The 17,666-nt window shown below is 40.8% G+C and overlaps 1 protein-coding gene across 1 annotated transcript in view; it reads left to right on the top strand.

The window, feature by feature from the left end:
- SGCD (sarcoglycan delta) overlaps positions 1-17,666 on the top strand; it is a 382,459-nt gene that overhangs the window by 196,152 nt on the left and 168,641 nt on the right. The window lies entirely within an intron of this gene.

Below are 17,666 nucleotides of genomic sequence, written 5' to 3'. Positions count from 1 at the left end.
CAGATGAGAAAAATTGCAATGAGAAGGTGGTGTTTCAGATAGAACGGACCAGAATTTAGCATTGAATATGCCCTGCTTTTGTGTTTGTTGCCTTCTTCCTGATACCTTACTCGGCTGACTGACTCTATTATCTTGGAGTATTCAAGGATGAGGGTCCAGAATGACTTTTACTTCCTGTACCTAGAGACTTTCCTTTCATGATGGATTGGAGATGCCACCTGTGAGTTTCCTGCCATTTCACTCTCTCATGTCTGTTCTCAGAGCTCTGTGATTGTTCTGTTCTCGGTTTCTTATTCAGAATGGGCACTTAGGAAGTGTTTGTGGACTTAATGTGAATTAAGTTTGCAGACTTCACGTGAATTAAGCCACCTTCCTTTCTTCCTGCCCTGCATCACCTCTTATGGAACACTTAAAAAAAGTCTCTGAGCTGCTTCTGTTTGGTTAGCATTGTGTTAAACATTTGGATACGTTTTATGGCACTGAACAGATGTTCCATAAATTATTATTGAATAAATGGGTAGAGGAAAAGAGAACGGAGGGAAGGAATGGAGGAAAGAGAGGAAGGAAGGAACTTGGGAAAAGAGACCTGCCTTCTGCTGTGTGTCTTGCCCTAGCCCAAATTTTCAAGGTTTGTACTATCCCTTCATCATTTTCAGTTTCTCTGTTCCATTCTTAATTCTTTTCTAAGTAATTCCTAACTGGAATTTAATTCTAATCAAGCTGTAAGTAACAGCAAATAATCTCATATATTAAACTCAGTTGGTATGTGTATTAGGACAAAGGACTATAGGGGACTCAAAAATCAAAATAGTAATTTTTGGCCCTTTAGCAGAGCCTTTAGGGAGACCTTGACAGAGTGCCATGCCATCCTTCTAAAATCATAGCAAAGAAGACACCACCTACTCTGCCACTATTTGTGTCTGACCTTTGTGTATTGAGTGGTGCTTCTGAGAGCCGTAGGAAAAAGGGAAATGGGCCTGCTTGACTTGGCACACTGGGGTCTCCCTCTTTTTATGAGTTTGTGATCTAACATATTTCAAAAGATGGATTTCATTTAAAGGGCAACAAGGTATATTGGAAAAACCACAGTCTTTGGGACCACATAGGTCCCAGATAAATGGGTGAACCTGTCAAAGCTTCATTTTCCTCAATTGTAAAATGTGAATAGAGCTCATGGAGTCAAGATTCATATAAGCACCATGTAGAACCTTAAGTGAATAATATATTTTCTCTTTTACATATACAGTACCCCCTTCAAAATGTGACTAACAGATTCTGAGAGGTTATTCATTTGCCAAAAGCTTTAGAAACAGTTAGGATTTTGACCCTAGACTCCCGGCTCCAAATTTCATATCCTTGACTGTGATGTCATATTGTTTCATTATCCCACACTTGGTATGGCTACAAATAGGGTAGAAATAATGTATGTATGTAAAGCATTTAGCACATGCTAGGCACTCAGATGATAGGAAGCTATTATATTTTATTTATGATTTCTCCCTCTATTTAATAGCAAGTTATTTAAGGGAGTGTAAGAATTACAAAATTTTCTCTGAGGGAAGTAATTGGTACTCTAAATGTGTTTTGTTTGGCTTTGTTTTTTCCTCTACACCTATGTTTGTGGCAGTCCTGTGGATGTCTTCCAAGAGATGTCTTCCCTTTTGCATGTATACCATTAGCCAAGCTGCATGACATAATTTTTTAATTTTTTTAAATCTCTCTGCCTAACGTGGGGCTCCTATACTCACAACCCCAAGATTAAGAGCTGCATGCTCTACCAACTGAGCCAGCCAGGAGCCCCTAAGCCACATCACTTAAGGAGACATTGAACTCCTATTTCTCCCTGAACACTTACTTAATAATCCTAGACCTTAAATGCTTCCGTGTCTTGGTAGACCTTAAACTCATGGCCAGTTTAAAAAGTATTGATCCTTACTTTGCATCCTAGTCTGCTGCTTGGTCTCATCACATACCAAAGTGCTGGTCAAATCCTGATGGGCCACATTCTCCACAATAGAAGCAGTCATGCTGAAGTGTGTATTCACCCATTGGCCTTGTCACCAGCATGCTGGCCATACATAGTTTGGGTGGCGGTCACTTGTTCACATTTTCCACAGAGATGTCTTGAGCACCCATAGGGTGCTGAGCAGGAGACTATGAGCTCAGGAATACAGTTTTTCCAAAGATTGACATTTTCTTGTTCTGTGAAGTTAACAGTCTAGTTGGGAGGGATAAACAACAAAAAATATCAATTGCCTTTAAGAGCTGTGAAGAAGACAAAGTATAAGGAGATGCTGACAGATGACGGAGGAGGGTCTAATTGAGATGTTGTCATAGAGAATATTTCTGAGCCCCAAAGAAGTTAACTGTGGCAAGAGCAAGGAGGAGGATATTTCAAACCAAAGATATATGAATGCACGGCTCTAAGGCAAAAAGCTTGATATGCTCAAGGAGCAGAAAGAAGGCTAATGTGGTTGGAAAGGAGAGAGTTGTACAAGCTGTGTACAACTTGTTGATTGTGACAACTATGAGCTAAGCTGTGTAGGTAATGTTGATGGGCTGGGGCTTTATCCTAAATGAGCTAGGGAGTCAGAGGAAGATTTTTTAAGATTTTTTTTTTGTTTTTTCAGAGAGAGGGAGAGAGAGAGAGAGAATCTTAAGCAGGCTCCATGCCCAGCACAGAGCCCAACACAGGGCTCGATTTCATGACCCTAAGATCATGACCCATACCAAAATCAAGAGTCGGACACTCAACTGACTGAGCCACCCAGGCGCCCCTCACGGGAGGATTTTAAGCTGGGAAAGGATGTATTCTGTTTTTTTGTGACTGATATGTATAAAATGTACCACAGGAGGGAATAGCAGTGGGAGCAGGGAGACTGAAGGAGACCTGCTCAGTGGTTCGGGCAACTCTAAATTGAGAAGATGGTAGCGGAGAAGATGGGGAGTGGGGAAACATGGAAGTAATCTGGATTTACAGTTGGCTGGAGCTGCTGAGACAATCCCTGGGACCACAGGGAGTAGAGAAAGAGAGGAATCAGTTGTGATTCTTGGGTTTGTTGGAATGCTTTTTTTAAAAAGTGTGTTGGTCTTGCCGAGATCATAAATTCAATCCTTAGCATGGATGGAGGGCAGTGGAGGAAGGCACTACAAGAAGGAAGGGAAATGAAATCTCCCGTTTATGGAGCTCCTAAAGTGTGTCAGGAACTCTGCTAACCTTGCATGTGCTATTTAATCTACTTTATAGCACTTGTACAAAGTAAAAATCATGACATACACATTTTACATACAAGGAAATGAAGCCTTAGAGAAGTTAAACAACTGAACCAAAGGTCACAGACTTGGTAAATGAGGAAACCAGAAATTGAAACCAGATCTTTCCATTCTTCAAGTCACATTTCTTTCTACAATAGCGTGCTATTTCTGAGGAATGAGATAGTGCTACATAGCTCCATATTTTATTCCTTGAAAGGTGACTAGCATTATGCTAGTCATCTCTTGAATATTCATTATAAACTGGTTAAGTGATAGATTTTAATCATCAATGCAAACATTTGCCTTTATTGAAATGCCAAAGGTTTCAAAGGCTGATGAACTTAAAAAGTACAGTGTATTTCAAGGTGGGTTGATCACAACAGTAGACAGAATATTAATGGCAAAGTTGTGGCGGGGGGGGAACCAGGTTTATTTGCATGCCTACTGTGTGCAAGCACTCCCTCTCCTCCCCAGTATATTTGCAGCCAAATTGGTGATGGAAAACATACATTCTCCCCATCCCCCCAGAATATTTAAAACTTTTAAACACAAGCCATACAAAAGGATGCTAACAAAAGTTCCAGGACTGATTGCCAAATAGTTGGTGTTGGAAGAGTTGAGAGGAAGGGAGAGAGTTCACTCTATACTAAGCTGGTCAAAGGATTCCATTCTGTGTTTGGAAAGATGACTTCTGTTCTGTTTGGCTTTTTATGTGTTTATAACATGTTCTGGGTCAGACTACTGTGGGTCTAGGCCACTTACAGTTTGAGCAGCTTTCCCTTGGGCAAGTGATGAAGCTTCTATGGAAAAGAGGATACCTTTATAGACTAAAAGTTATTAAAACTTTGGGGAGGAGTTAACAAATTATAAGACAACAGGTTCACTTTGGAGGGACTCTGTGTGTGTGTGTGTGTATCTGCACACACATGCAGGCATATAAAAAACGTGTGTGTTTTGGGAAGAAGCAGAGGATGTTAATTTTTTTAATGCCTTTCAGCAAGGTATGCCATCCCCAGATTGACATAGCCCCTGCTGCCTCTTTTTCTCCTAATCCAACCATTTCTCCTGTTTACAATAACTGGCTTGCCTTTCAAGGTAATTCAGTTTGCAATAGATATATTAAACATAGTCACCTTTGAATGCTACATCCAAATGCCAGAATTTATCAGAATGATTTATCTGCATTATAGGAGTGCAACCTGACTTTCTGGAACCAGCTTGTATAAGTGCGACCAGCTTTCTGGAAAAGATTAAGTTAAGCACTCTTTCATATACTGTCAGGTAATGTGCATTACACATATTAATTCATGTATTGCTTCCAGCAACCCAGTGGAAGTCGGCACTGTTATCCCTCTATTACAGGAAAGACAACAGTGAGGTGAGCCTCAGGGAGATGGAGTAACTTGTCTTGAAGCTAATAAGCTACACAATCAGCACTCCACTTAGGCACTCTGAGTTTAGAGCAAGCCTTATGCTCTAATCTGTGCCGTCTCCTTCATAATAACCTACCTCATGACCTCTGCTTGGCTTCCTCGAAGCACTGACTCAAAAGAAAGAATTATCCAGAGAATCACAGCAAATTGGGCAACTACAGAGCAAGAATTCCCAAACAGGAGACCTGAGTACTAGTCCTCCATCTTTGGAGAGTAGAACCTGCGGACCATGGGACCTAGGTATGTGAATTCAGGGAAATAGAGGCAGGTATCCAAAGTGTAGAACCAAAGCCTGAAATCTAGACGAAGGCAAGGCCAGGTCATAGATACAGAATCCAAAGGAGATTCTGATTCTAAGAAACGTCTCCAGGCAGAAACAGCTGCTTTTATATCAGCAAGAACCCTGGCTGGCTTCATCTAGACTAGGATTTCTCAACCTCAGCCCAATTGACTTTTTGGGTCAGAAAATCCTTTACGGTAAGGCCGTGTCCAGCACATTGTACAATCGCTGGCCTTTACCCAGTAGATGCGGGTCACACCACATATATACACCAGTCATGACAATCAGGTGCCCCTGTTGACAAGCACTGATGTAGATGAAGAAAGAATGCAAGAGAATCCATTCATTCATTCAACAGATGCTTGCCAAGTGCCACTCAGTCTTAAATATCATGTGATTACAGGTCCTTTTCATTGAAAAGTTCAGGAAAACAGCACTCCTGAATTACAGTACTTATCTAGAAACTTCGGACAGTATCGCACCGTTGTGGAGGACATGTGCTGTGAGTCTAGTCCACTTAGAGTTTGGGCATCTTTACTTTGGGCAAGTCACTAACTCTCTTTAAGCCACAGGATCCCTCTCTGCAAACTAGAGATAATAATATCACACATGGGTTTGTTGTGAGGATTAAATGGGATAATAAAAGTAAGAGGCTAGGCCAAGTGCCAGTCTCATGACTCCACACACAGTAAGTCCTTGAGTGGTCCTTATCATAGGTGACATCTGTCATATCCACTGGGACCCAAAGATAGTCTTTGATGCTCTGAGCGGACAGTTGCTGAACCCACTTCTATGGCTTTACTGTCAGGACAAGTGTCCACAAAGTGACCAGTGAAGTGGCTGTTGTGTGATCGCAGGGAAACTTGTACAAACTCTGGAAGGCCCTGTGGAGTCTGTCCAAAGGGTGGACTGGCTCCATTTCCACCACAATTTTGTCATTAAAGGATTTAAGAGATTAACAGCATCTCTTCAAGAAGCAGCTTGGAAAGCTCAGCTGGGTGTATTCCAGTGAAGAGGGATTTTCTAAATTAATTCTCCTCTTTGGGGAACAAGATATGTGTGTATTACAGAAGTGAAAAAAAGGAGACCTCAACTTCAAGTTAACAAGGATTGGTTACCTAGTTCAAGTGATATTCCCTGGTCTAGTTGATATTAGCAAGAATATCAAAGAGAAGCAGCAGGGAAGTTGTATCACTATCTTTCCTCTCCCTAATCACGGGAGAAATCTGAATTTTGTCCAGTGAAGAGCTAGCCTTGCGAGTAAAGACTGGCTCTCTAATCCTCAGCCCTATAAGTAATTTCCTGTGGGAAGTTTGGGCAGCTCACTCAGCCTACCTGGATATCAGTTTACCTCTCAAATAAGAGAATTACTTGAGAACTGCCAGATTATGAAATTCAGTTACCAGTCATTTTTTTCCCTGCAAGTCTAGAATATCCAGACATGGATGGTAGTCTCCCTACAATCCACACTTCTCCTTCTAAGCCTCCTAAATAATCCAGAGTGAGAGCTTCCAAAGGTTTCAGAGCAAGGGGTGGGATGCGGGTGATCAGAGGAGATATTTTTCATTTCCGAAAAGTAGAATTCTCTGAATTGTAACACCCTCAGATGGGGACGGGACAATATCATTGTAGCAGTTGTCTAGGGACTGGAAGAAGAATCCAGGAAGGAATGAGGAGAGAACAAAAGGACATTTAGCAAGGGTGAAGGTAAAAATGACTTGTTCTGCATTATTGGGCATCTCAGGTTCAGCCTCTGCACGAGGCTCTCATGAAGTGTGTTTGCCATCCCACTGTCTTGCGAATGTTGAATTGAAAGGTTTTTGGGTACACGTGTATGCTGCCAGCAACCTTAGGCATCACCACTCACCGTTGTTGGGCCCATGAAGACATTTGAGTTTTGTTCCCACCCAGTGTGAAGTAAATACAGTGTGGGCATGTTGGCAGTAACAAAACAAGAATAAAGGTCAGGCTGGTTTTACACGCGGCCAAGAAGGTAAAAGGTAGGTTTTTGAAAAAGCCAAAGAAAAAGTAACTATGCTAGACAAGGACAACATATCCCCCATAAATATGGGCACGGGGATGTTCTGTTAGGAGGTTAATGGCACTGATGAAGACTGTTGATATTATTCTGAGTTATGAATTTCAACATATACATGCATAAAGCTAATAATAGTAGCAGTAAAACTGATCACTACTCTTATCACTGACCATGCTAAGTCGCCTTTCCTTTGTTTCCCTTAATCTTAACAGTGAGCACTCCATATGAATAGCCTCACTTTTTAAGAAAGGGAAGATCTAAGCAAGATGAAGTGACTTGCCTAAGGTCACACAGCTGGCTCATGGAGTCTTCTGGTCAAGTGCTGGCTCTCCCACTAACTTTGTATCTGTTGTGTCTCCTTTGAGCACGTCACTTCCTTTGACTGTGTTAATAAGGTTGGACTAGATAGTTCCTCGGGCCCCTCATTGCTTTAGTATCCCATCATTCTAGGTAGTATTTATTTTTTTTTATTTAGGAACATATCCCATGAAATGAAATACTTAATAATATAATGAGACGACTGTGTGTTTTAACACCAGGGGACAATAGATTATGCCTCCCCACACCCAGGCTTTATCAAAAAGTCATTTCTGCTGCTACAGAGAAAAAGAAAGAGAAATGTACGAAGAGCAGTGGATTAACATGGAGTCAAGAGCCCCAGGTTTCTGGTCTCAGCTTTGTCACTACAGCCGTGGCTGGGACCAAAGCACTAAGCCTCTTGGGGCCTCAGTTTTGACATCTAGCAAATGAGGATCACACGTGCTCAGCTTGTCATCCAGGATTTGGAGATGGAAGCTTGTGTGGGTAGCAGAGTCCTATACTGGGAGGTGTGGAGGGTGTAGAGGGTATAGAGTATTGAGGTCACAGAATAAAGGCAATGAGGAAGGAGTCCACAGCAAGAAACCCAGCTTCAGCTCCTGCTTCTGTAACTAATTAACTAGCGTGTCACATGAGTGCCAGCTTCTTTTTGAAAAATGGGAGCCTTAGTCTAGGTCAGCTTTTATAAAACTATCTGTCAAGGATTCTTCCAAATGTCTGAGCAGTATCCATTTAAGAAACACAGCATACTCTATCCCCCTCTTAGATATTAGTGTTCGCATATTCCGAGAAGCTCTGAAATAGAGAAACACATTCAATTTTATTTAACTTATTTGCCAAATTAGGTTGCCCGTGGGACTCCTTTTTTTTCAAATCCTTGTTAACATCTCAAAACATAAGTGGGGAGTTCAGGATTAGATAGTGTGGTTCTCTGAGAAATTATATATAGAAGGAGATTCTGATGTATCTGCTATCAGAAACTGTGTTACATATACAAGTGCTGGGGGTCATTTTTCTTCTCTTTTTCTCTCACAGAAAATTAACTTTACCTCCTCAGTTGGAGGACCAGCAGCCATGTATACATCTGTATGTGCACATGTGTATTTTGGATGCCAGTGTGCCTAGTACTTTGGTAGATTCTATGGATAGTGGAAGAACAATATAAAATCTAGCTCTTTAACCTCCATTGTGGACTTCAGTATCCATGAGGGAAGTCCTAATGCTGAATGATTTCCAGATTATTCCATTGAATTCTTTGGCACTAAATGCAATAGAAGGCAAATAATAATAATCATAATAATAATCATCATCATAATAATCATAGACCAAAGTGATTAAACTTTATGGAAGAAATGAAATTTTGTCTAGACCTTGAAAATTTGTGAAGTATGATGTTGTCAGGTAGAAATAATATGGAACAGGCATGAATGGAGCCAGGATTTGAAGGGCAGGAAAAGTATCTGGACTAGTGGACCCTAGCAGCCATCATAAGTTATTAAGCAAAGAAATAGCATGGGGAAAATGCATTTTAGTGGAGAGAGATCTGAGAGGTAAAATCAGCAGGAGGCCTTTGGTATAATCCCAGGATAGGTGACTGGTTAAAGTATGGCACTGTCTTGCTGGAAGAAATACATCAGATTTCAAGCCAGAAAAAATTGCATTTGTCTCTTATTTATTAATTTAAAAAATCCCCCACCTTTATTAATACTTTATAATTAATGTAATGATTTATTTAAAAGTAATCATTTAGTTTTGGGTACTGTCTGCTGAAGCTACCATTTTCCCTCCACAGAGGCAATTATAATGACTGGTGTCTTGTGCATCCTTCGAGAGCAAGTTTCTCAACCTCAGCACTATTGACCCATTGGGGATGGATAAGCTATTGTTGTGGGGACAGTCCTGTGCATTATAAGATATCTAGCAGCCTCCTTAGCCACTACCCACTAGATGACAGTAGCACTCTTACTGCTTAGTTGTGACAGCTGAAAATAACTCTTGACAAGGGCAGATGTCCCTTGGGGGATATAAAATTACCCTGCTCTTACAGAGACGTTGTATAAAAAGGAATCACTGCACTAAAAGATGGAGGCATTGTTGATAGGATTTATGTATAAATAAAGAATGGGAAAACTGAAAATTAGCTTCCCTTCCGGGCTATAGCACGGCATCCACCAGCAACTGCGTCTAACTGCTTCCTTATTTGTGTCCAGTGGTCGATAAATAGCCTGACTCACTAAAGAATGCTTTTTTCCTCAGGAACCCTCAGAAAACCTGTCTTCATGTATTGCTGACCCCAATTGCCTTAACATCCTACCCTACACCCCACTCCCTGAGCCTCTTGCTGACAATAGGGATAAGACCACCTTCATGGAGTGGATATTGGGTTTTTAAACATGGCATTCCCTGCACAATCTTTGAAAGGAAAAGAGATCATCAGATTAGTATGGCATATGGTGAATTTGGTGTAGTACCTCATGCATTTTGAGCTAATCATCATTCAAATAGATTTAGTGTTTGGGTTAGTGAAAATCCCAAATTGAATAGAAGCTGGTTCTTGAAAACATCCAAAGGAAGAATTTGCCGAGCAAGCAAGGGAGAAAAAAAAAAATCATGAAAGGCCAAAGACTGTAATTGTGGGGGAAATGGAATATTGGTAATTAAGTTATGATTTGAGAGGTTTGGTCTTGCTTGTAGACGGAGCTGACTTTGCCACCTGCTGGGCGTGTGATCTTAGTCAGATGGCTGTTGCCCGCTGTTTGTCTTCCTTATTTATAAGGTTAGGAGAATAAGCCCTGCCTCTTAACTCTGGTGGGAGAATCAAGTGAGGCGGTGAACCCTCACAAGTAACGGGCATTGAAGAGCTTTAATGAACGGTCACTGGTGGTGGTGGGTGATGTGACTACCACTGAGCAGGGGTGTAGAGGGAGGCCACTGAGGAGAAGAGCAGATCCTGTGATCTTGTAGGAGGCAGTGACTGGCTCTAAAGCATCCAGGAGAACTTTAAATTATGTTCTAGAATTCCATATCTCTGGGTAAGCATCACAGCACTTTAAAATTTACTTCTGCCCTGAGCTACTTAAAGGTGCTTGCAACTTAAAAATGTGCCAGCCCAGACCGGAAGTTATTTAGACCCTGTCTCCTTTTTCACCACCCCCTTCCCTTCCCAGTGTCAAAAGACAAACATCAGTTGTTGAAACTCCTAAGTGAATACATAAATCCAAATATGGGAAATATGTGTCATGCTTTTGGGAGTATTTAATGTTCCATGAGCATTTAAAGACAGTATTACCTTGCACAAGGTACAGTATCATCTTTGATCACAGATTGTTGCTAAAGGAAAACATCTGTTCCATGGGATTTTTTTTTTTTTCAGTAAAATAGGATGTAGAGTACGTATGTCCATCAGCAAAGCAGGATGTGTTCAGATTGTGAGCCTAGATGCAAATGTGGTGGTATTTTATAGCCCTGGATTTTATAAGCCTATTTACTATTTAACATACTTGGCTACAGACTTTCATTCATTCCATCAAACACACATTTGTCAAGCACCTATTACATGCAGGGCTTGGTGCCTATACTGACATTCCTGGGTGGGGTAGAGGATAGAGACCTAGAAGCGTTAGCACCTTATGGGCTTGTATTCTACTCAAGTAAAATGAGCTCAGAATAGGATATGCTAGATAGAAATATGTGTTTTTTTTGTCTAATCCACTTAGCCACCTCATTGCACTATGCCATGTTCACTGTGTCTACTATTAATGGAGATATCAGTTTTTCTTTAATTGCATGATCTTTAGATACTTTGTTCAAATGCTAAATATTCATTAGTTGCTGCTCAAGATCTTGACTTTCTGTGCCGTTGCCTAAACTCAGAGCTAAAAGGTGGTTGGACTGAAAATCTTGTGTCTAATTCTGACTTTCTGCTAAATAGCCCTACTTCACGGGGGGACAAAAAGTAATCACTGCCATCAAGAAATTTACTGTCTCATAGGTGAGTGGAAACCGAACACAAATAACCGTTATCATCATCATCAAAACAATAAGCATATTGAAGCCAGGAAACATTCCAAATATTCTACATGCATAACCTCATCCCATCTTCACAACAAGCCCCATGAGGTTTCTATCATTATTAGATCAGTTTTACAGATTGGGGAAACCAAGGTGCAGAAAATATACGTAAAAGGTGATACCCAGAATTAGAGCTAAATCCAGGATTTAAAGCCACTAAGTCTCTCTCTTATAGCTCATAACCACTGTGCTTCATCTCATAACTGTACTACAAGTTATAAGTGCACAGATCCTAAGAGAAGTACAGATAAATTGTATTTCTTATCTAAGTAAATAGGGAAGACCTGGAGGGGGGTGGGTAGTGAGATTTGATCCAGTCTTTAAGGAATAGGGAGGATTTGGTTGTACAGAGCTGGGGAAACCGGCATCCCAGGTAAGGATGTTTCAGCTGTGAGCAGACGGGGATGAGATGCTGGTAACAGTTTCACAGTCTAGTTGCTTTGGTGATTAGCTGTAAAATGGCTTCGCGCTCTCTACCCTCCCCCAACCTTACTGCCGTCACTGATGCCTACGGAGGACGAGCCTGGGACACACAAGCAGCCCCATGAGAGCTGACTTTATGTCCATTGATTTATCCTCAGATTCCTCAGACCACAGATACATCACCAAGCACTCCTTCTCCCAAAGTCAGTGAAGGGAGGTTTATGACTCAATTTTATTCATTTGCTTGTGCAGACAAGTGGCTTCAGTTGTGGAGGAGTCGTTTGAAATAAAACATCACTATTAGATGCCCTCTTTTGGCCCATGGTTGCGTTTGACTTAAAGCCCAAGCCAGGGCCTGCTAGAGAACTTCTCCATGGAGAAAAGAAAGTCCTTTTTAGCAAGTAGGAATTTACTAATTGGGGCACAATACTTTTAAGGGCAGTATCGAAGATTCAAGAATTAGCATGCCACATGAAGATGGCGCTTGACTTTTCACTTTGTTTTTCTGCCTTTGTGAGTCGTCTTCTTTGCTTCAGTGAAGAAAATAGTCATGAGATAAAAAGAGGCATTGTTCAAGAGAGGAGCCTCACTTTGTATTTGTATTCCTTCTCGAGTTGGCCATCTTGTCCTTCCACTCCTTCTCCTTGTACTCAGCTGTGATGCTTGTTCCTCATCTCTAAACATGACTGTGCCCCCAGATCTTTTCTGACCTTGTCCCTGTACTCTCCTCATCAGCCTTTAGCCCTAGCCCCTCCAACGGTGCAAGCAACCCCCACCTCAGGGTCTTGGCACTTTTCTTGCCACCTGGAAAATTGCAACTGTGATATCTATCTGACACATCCTCTCCCTTCATCCAGATCTCTGCCCGAATTCTCACATCAGTGTCCTTCCAGGGAAAAAATCGCCTTTCTTAATATTTGAACCTTGTTGGCTTTTTCTTCTTAGTACTTATCACTACTGGGCATACTAAGTACTTACTTTCTGTATGTCTTTTCCCCTTCCTTTCCTACACACACACGCACACGCACACGCGCACGCACGCCCGCCCGCCCGCCCGCCCGCTCCTGGATCTTCTGTGACCTTCAGACTATTGCTCTCATAATGTCCCTGTCAAGTCTGTCCTTTCTGGCCCCCCCCCCCCCGCCTTGATGTATCTGTCCATGGGGAAGAACGCAGGGACTTTGCTGTTTTATGTTCTTTATCTCCAATGCCTAGAACAGTGCCTGGCATATGGTGAAATCTGGTAGTCATTTAATGGATGCAAGTGGGAAAATCTGTGAAACAGAAAGAATGAAGGATACAAGGGAGAGAAGAAGGAAAGAAGAAGGAAGAAAGATGGAAACAACATGTTTGTTCAGTTGACCATGTCATAGTGCCTTCTAGCTGTAAGAGACACATCTCTCTTGGTCTAGCGACCTCTCCATCGATGCTTGCTGATAGGCGCCATGTCTGCCTTGCCACAGACCATGTGTCCTCACTTGTCCATTCCATGCTTTCTCACATTCTGCTTTTCCCCATAGTTGCCACCGTGGTCTCCCCTTTCTTCAAAGGCCTGATGAATATGTCATCTCCCCATAAAGCTTTTCCTGATTACTAGGGGTGAAAAGAGTTCCTTATTTGCCTCTTCATTTGACCCAACCACTCACACCGGGGCATTTAATTCAGCCTAATTAACCCTAAGAGGTGGCATCTGGGATGTACCTCCCAGGCTTTTATCCATAGCATGGGCCTCTGTAAGTAAGTCTTCCCTTCTATGGATCTGCCATTCAAATATTGAAAGTAAACTAGAACTTAGGCCACAGACAGACAAGCACATGTTTCTAACTCTTCTTCCCTCTTGCTTCCCTGAAGACACAGGGAGGAGGGGGGAGAGCCTGTAGGGCGAAAGTGTTAATACTTTTCCCTTGGTTACCAGCTCAGTTGGCTAGGTCCTTTCTGCCTGGAGTGCCATGCTAAGAGAAACTGGGAGGAGAAGCTGAGCCCAAGGGAGAAAGTGTGCATTTATCAATGAGCAATGCCTGCCAGCCTTGGGCACAAGAGTAGGAGGACCTGTTGGTTCCACAGTTTCATGGTTGCCATCCCGATGCTAGTAGATCTAACATCCCATGTTTGTGCTTCTGATTAATTTAAAGCAAGTACGCTTCTATTAATCATCTGCCTTTTGTTAGAACCAAGTCCAAACAGAAGAACTTTTCCTGTCTACCATATAGATATGGTTCAAATACAAATGGATTTGGAGGCCCTGTGAAGGGGGAAGAGGTCCCAACCTACTTAAGAGTAAGGATCAACTCATCGGAAAAGAAGAATATCCTCCTGCTGTCAACCTGGGATATCCCTCTCCCTTAGTTCTCTCTGAGGCAGCAATAATATTACTGATGATGATAAGAATAGCACAGGCCATTTCACAGTAGAGCTGAGCTGTCCTCTGTGTTCTCTGTCAGCCCAAAATATTTTAGTTTTTTTGGTTGTTTGTTAGTTCACTTGTTTTTTCAGAATCCCCTTTCAATCTGTTAGTTTATCTAAACCCTTACCAAACCTAACTTCATATTTAGGTCATTCCACCTTAAAGGATACCAAGCTATGCAAATGCATTTCTTCTTTTAGATGCCCTAAAGTCACTTGTTAGCACACTTTGATGAAGGTCCCTTGTTTTACCCATTTGAGGACCAGCCTATGATCATCCCATTCATATTTTCGTAGTCCTTCTATTTGTAGAGATACCAGCCACATAACATAAAAGTTTCCATTTTAAAGCATATGCACTTCAATGGTTTTTAGTGTATTTACAATATTGTGTAGCCATTGCTACTATCATATTCCAGTCCATTTCCATCACCCCAAAAAAGCAACCCCATACCCACTGGCAGTCACTCTCTGTTCTCTCCTGCCCCCTCCCCCAACTCCCTGGCAACCACTAATCCGCTTTGTGGCTCTGTAGATTTCTCTCTTCTCTATATGTCACATAAATGGAAACATACAGCATATGGTTTTTAGTATCTGGCTTCTACCACCTACCATAATGTTCTCAAGGCTCGTCCATATTATAGCGTATACCCGTATGTCATTCCTTTTTATGGCTGAATGAAATATTCTCTTGTTTGGATGTAGCACATTTTGTTTATTGATCATCAGTTCATTTGAGTTCATCAGGACATTTGAGTTCTTTCCAGTTCTTGGTTATGCTAAGTAACATTGCTACACACATTCATGTGCAAGTATTTTTGTGAACATACGTTTTTAGTCTTCTTGGGTATGTACCTAGGAGTGGAAGTGCTCGGTCATATGGTAATTTTATGTTTAACTCATTAAGGAACCACCCGCCAAGCTGTTTTGGAAAATGGCTGTATGGCTTTACATTCCCACCAGTAATGTATGAGGTTCCAGGTGTTCCTTGTCCTTATCACCATTTTGTGTTTTCTGGCTGTTGTTTTTATATATAGCCATACTAATGAGTATGAAGGGGCATCCCACTGCAGTTTCTGTATGCATTTCCCTAATGACTAACGATGTGGAACATCTTTTTGTGTACTTATTACCCATTTGTACATCTTCTTTGGAGAAATGTGTATTCAAATCCTTTGTCCGCTTAATTGGCTTATTTGTCATTTTATTGTTCAGTTATAAACGTGTGTATATATTCTGGATATGAGACCTTTTTCAGAAACGCAACTTGGAAATACTCTTATTCTGTAAGTTGTCCTTTGTGATAGTGTCCTTTGGCACAAAAACATTTTTACTTTTTGATGAAGTCCAGTGTATCTATTTTTTCTTTGATTGCTTGTGTTTTTAGTGTCATATTCAAGAAGCCTGATACCTTGTTATTTACACCTTATGGTTTGTTATAATTGTTCATAATTTTAGCTCTTACATTTAGGTTTTCAGTCCATTTTTAGTTGATTTTTGTATATGTTGTGAGACAGGGGTCAAATTGATTCTTTCACATGTGGATATCCAATTGTCTTGGCACCTTTTGTTGAAAAGACTGTTCTTTCCCCGAATGGTTTGGGCATCCTTGTTGAAAACAGCCGCAGTGTATGGGTTTATTTCTTGCCCCTCAATTCTGTTCCTGTAGTCTACATGTCTATTCTTGTGTTAACGCCACACTAGGTTATAGTAATTTTTCAGTAAGTTTTGAGATAGAGAAGTATGAGGCCTCCAAATTTGTTCTTTTTCAGGATTGTTTGACTATTTGGAATCTTTTGCCTTCTGTTATAAATTTTATGTATCTATTTCTGATTAAAAAAAAACAGTTGGACTTCTGATAGGGATTGTGTGGAAACTAGATCAATTTGGAGAGTATTACCTTCCTAACAATAGCAAGTCTTCCAATTAATGAAAATGAGATTTTTTTCATTTATTTAGATCTTTAATTTCTTTCAACAGAGTTTTGTAGTTTTCAGTGTACATGTCTTAAGCTTCTTTGGTTAAATTTAGTACTAAGTGGTTTATCATTATTATTATTCTATTACTGGGGGAATTGTTTTCCATATTCCTTTAAGCTTTAGGTATTTCTCCTTTTGAAGATTCATCTTTTCTGCCTGAAATTTCCCATTTCTTAAGTCAATAGAATGTTTGTTTAATTGTCTGAACAGTGACTTATACATCTGATATCTAAAACACTTTAATATAGGTAATGAGGAAAAACAAAGCAAAGAAGATGCCAGGGATGGGCCCAGAGTCAGGCTCCATAAACTCATTTACCTCCCTCCAAATAAGCTAAGCCTAGTCAGTCTCACTGTTGTTCCTTAGTAGAGCAGAGAACACCATAAGATTAAATTGTTCCTGGTTATTTGTCACTGTCCCTCCTTTGAAGGATCCTTTACCAGAATTTATCTTTTCCTGTGATTTTCCAGACTCACACTATCCTGATATCTGACTCAGATCTTCCCTTCCTTACTACCCTCCTGCTGCCATGTTCCAGAGTTTTCCCTCCTTCATTGTATCTCTCTCTGTACCAAAGGAATCTAATGCTAATCTCCAGAGCAGGGGAATTACTCATGGTTAACAATGGCTTAAAATGGTATCCAGCTAATGGGGATGTTCTCATAGGTTATAACTTTATTTAGTTAATGCTTGCACCCGTCTACCTCCTCTCTCTTGCTGGAGTGTGTCCTAAATAAAATATTTGTGACACGAACAAGGTCAGAGTCCTCTCTTTGGACCCAAGCTAGTTTAAGGTAAGGTAAGAATCAATGTGAAGTCAAACTATGTACGTTTCGTTCTTGGTTTGAGAAATATGTTAGACCTTTCCTAAACGTCTTCTTTTTTGAGGGACAACTACAAAAACAAGGACGTAATATGAGAAGTTTTGCAAACCTAGAGGAAGCTTTCACTTTTCTGAAACTGCAGTTATAGGTTATATACCAGAGGGTCATGTTTATAAATACAGAGTTGTATGATTTTACTATATAATCATTTGTATTGTTTGGATATCCAATTTCACAGGGTCTTAAATTAAGAAGACCCTGGGAATGATAATGTCATCTTGGTGTGTCTACTCTTAATTGCTCATAGTTCCCCCACTTTTAGTGGTTTACTAAAAAGCTGTGTAGTACGCGTGCCTTTGATTTTTTTTTTCTACTAGTGGGTACTCTTTCTTTGAGAAAATCATCCATGGTTCTGAATTTCCCATCTGCAGAATATTTCCATCTTTTAAATATTTTCCTAAGAAACCATCACTTGGTTGATCATTTTCAGCCCGCAACCCGCATAGTTACATCTGCAGCTGAGGAGGATGTTGAAGACTCCATAGCAACACCATCTGTTGTTCGCAGAGTGTTTTCTCTCAGATAAAAATGGGAGGTGTTAGTCATAATTAGGCACATTGCATGCTGGGATCAGAAGCTGA

The sequence above is a fragment of the Neomonachus schauinslandi genome, chromosome 7 (assembly GCF_002201575.2).
Source record: "Neomonachus schauinslandi chromosome 7, ASM220157v2, whole genome shotgun sequence".
NCBI classification, from domain to species: domain Eukaryota; kingdom Metazoa; phylum Chordata; class Mammalia; order Carnivora; family Phocidae; genus Neomonachus; species Neomonachus schauinslandi.
Note: the sequence above shows the minus strand (reverse complement) of the source record. Positions and strands in the feature narration are given on the sequence as shown.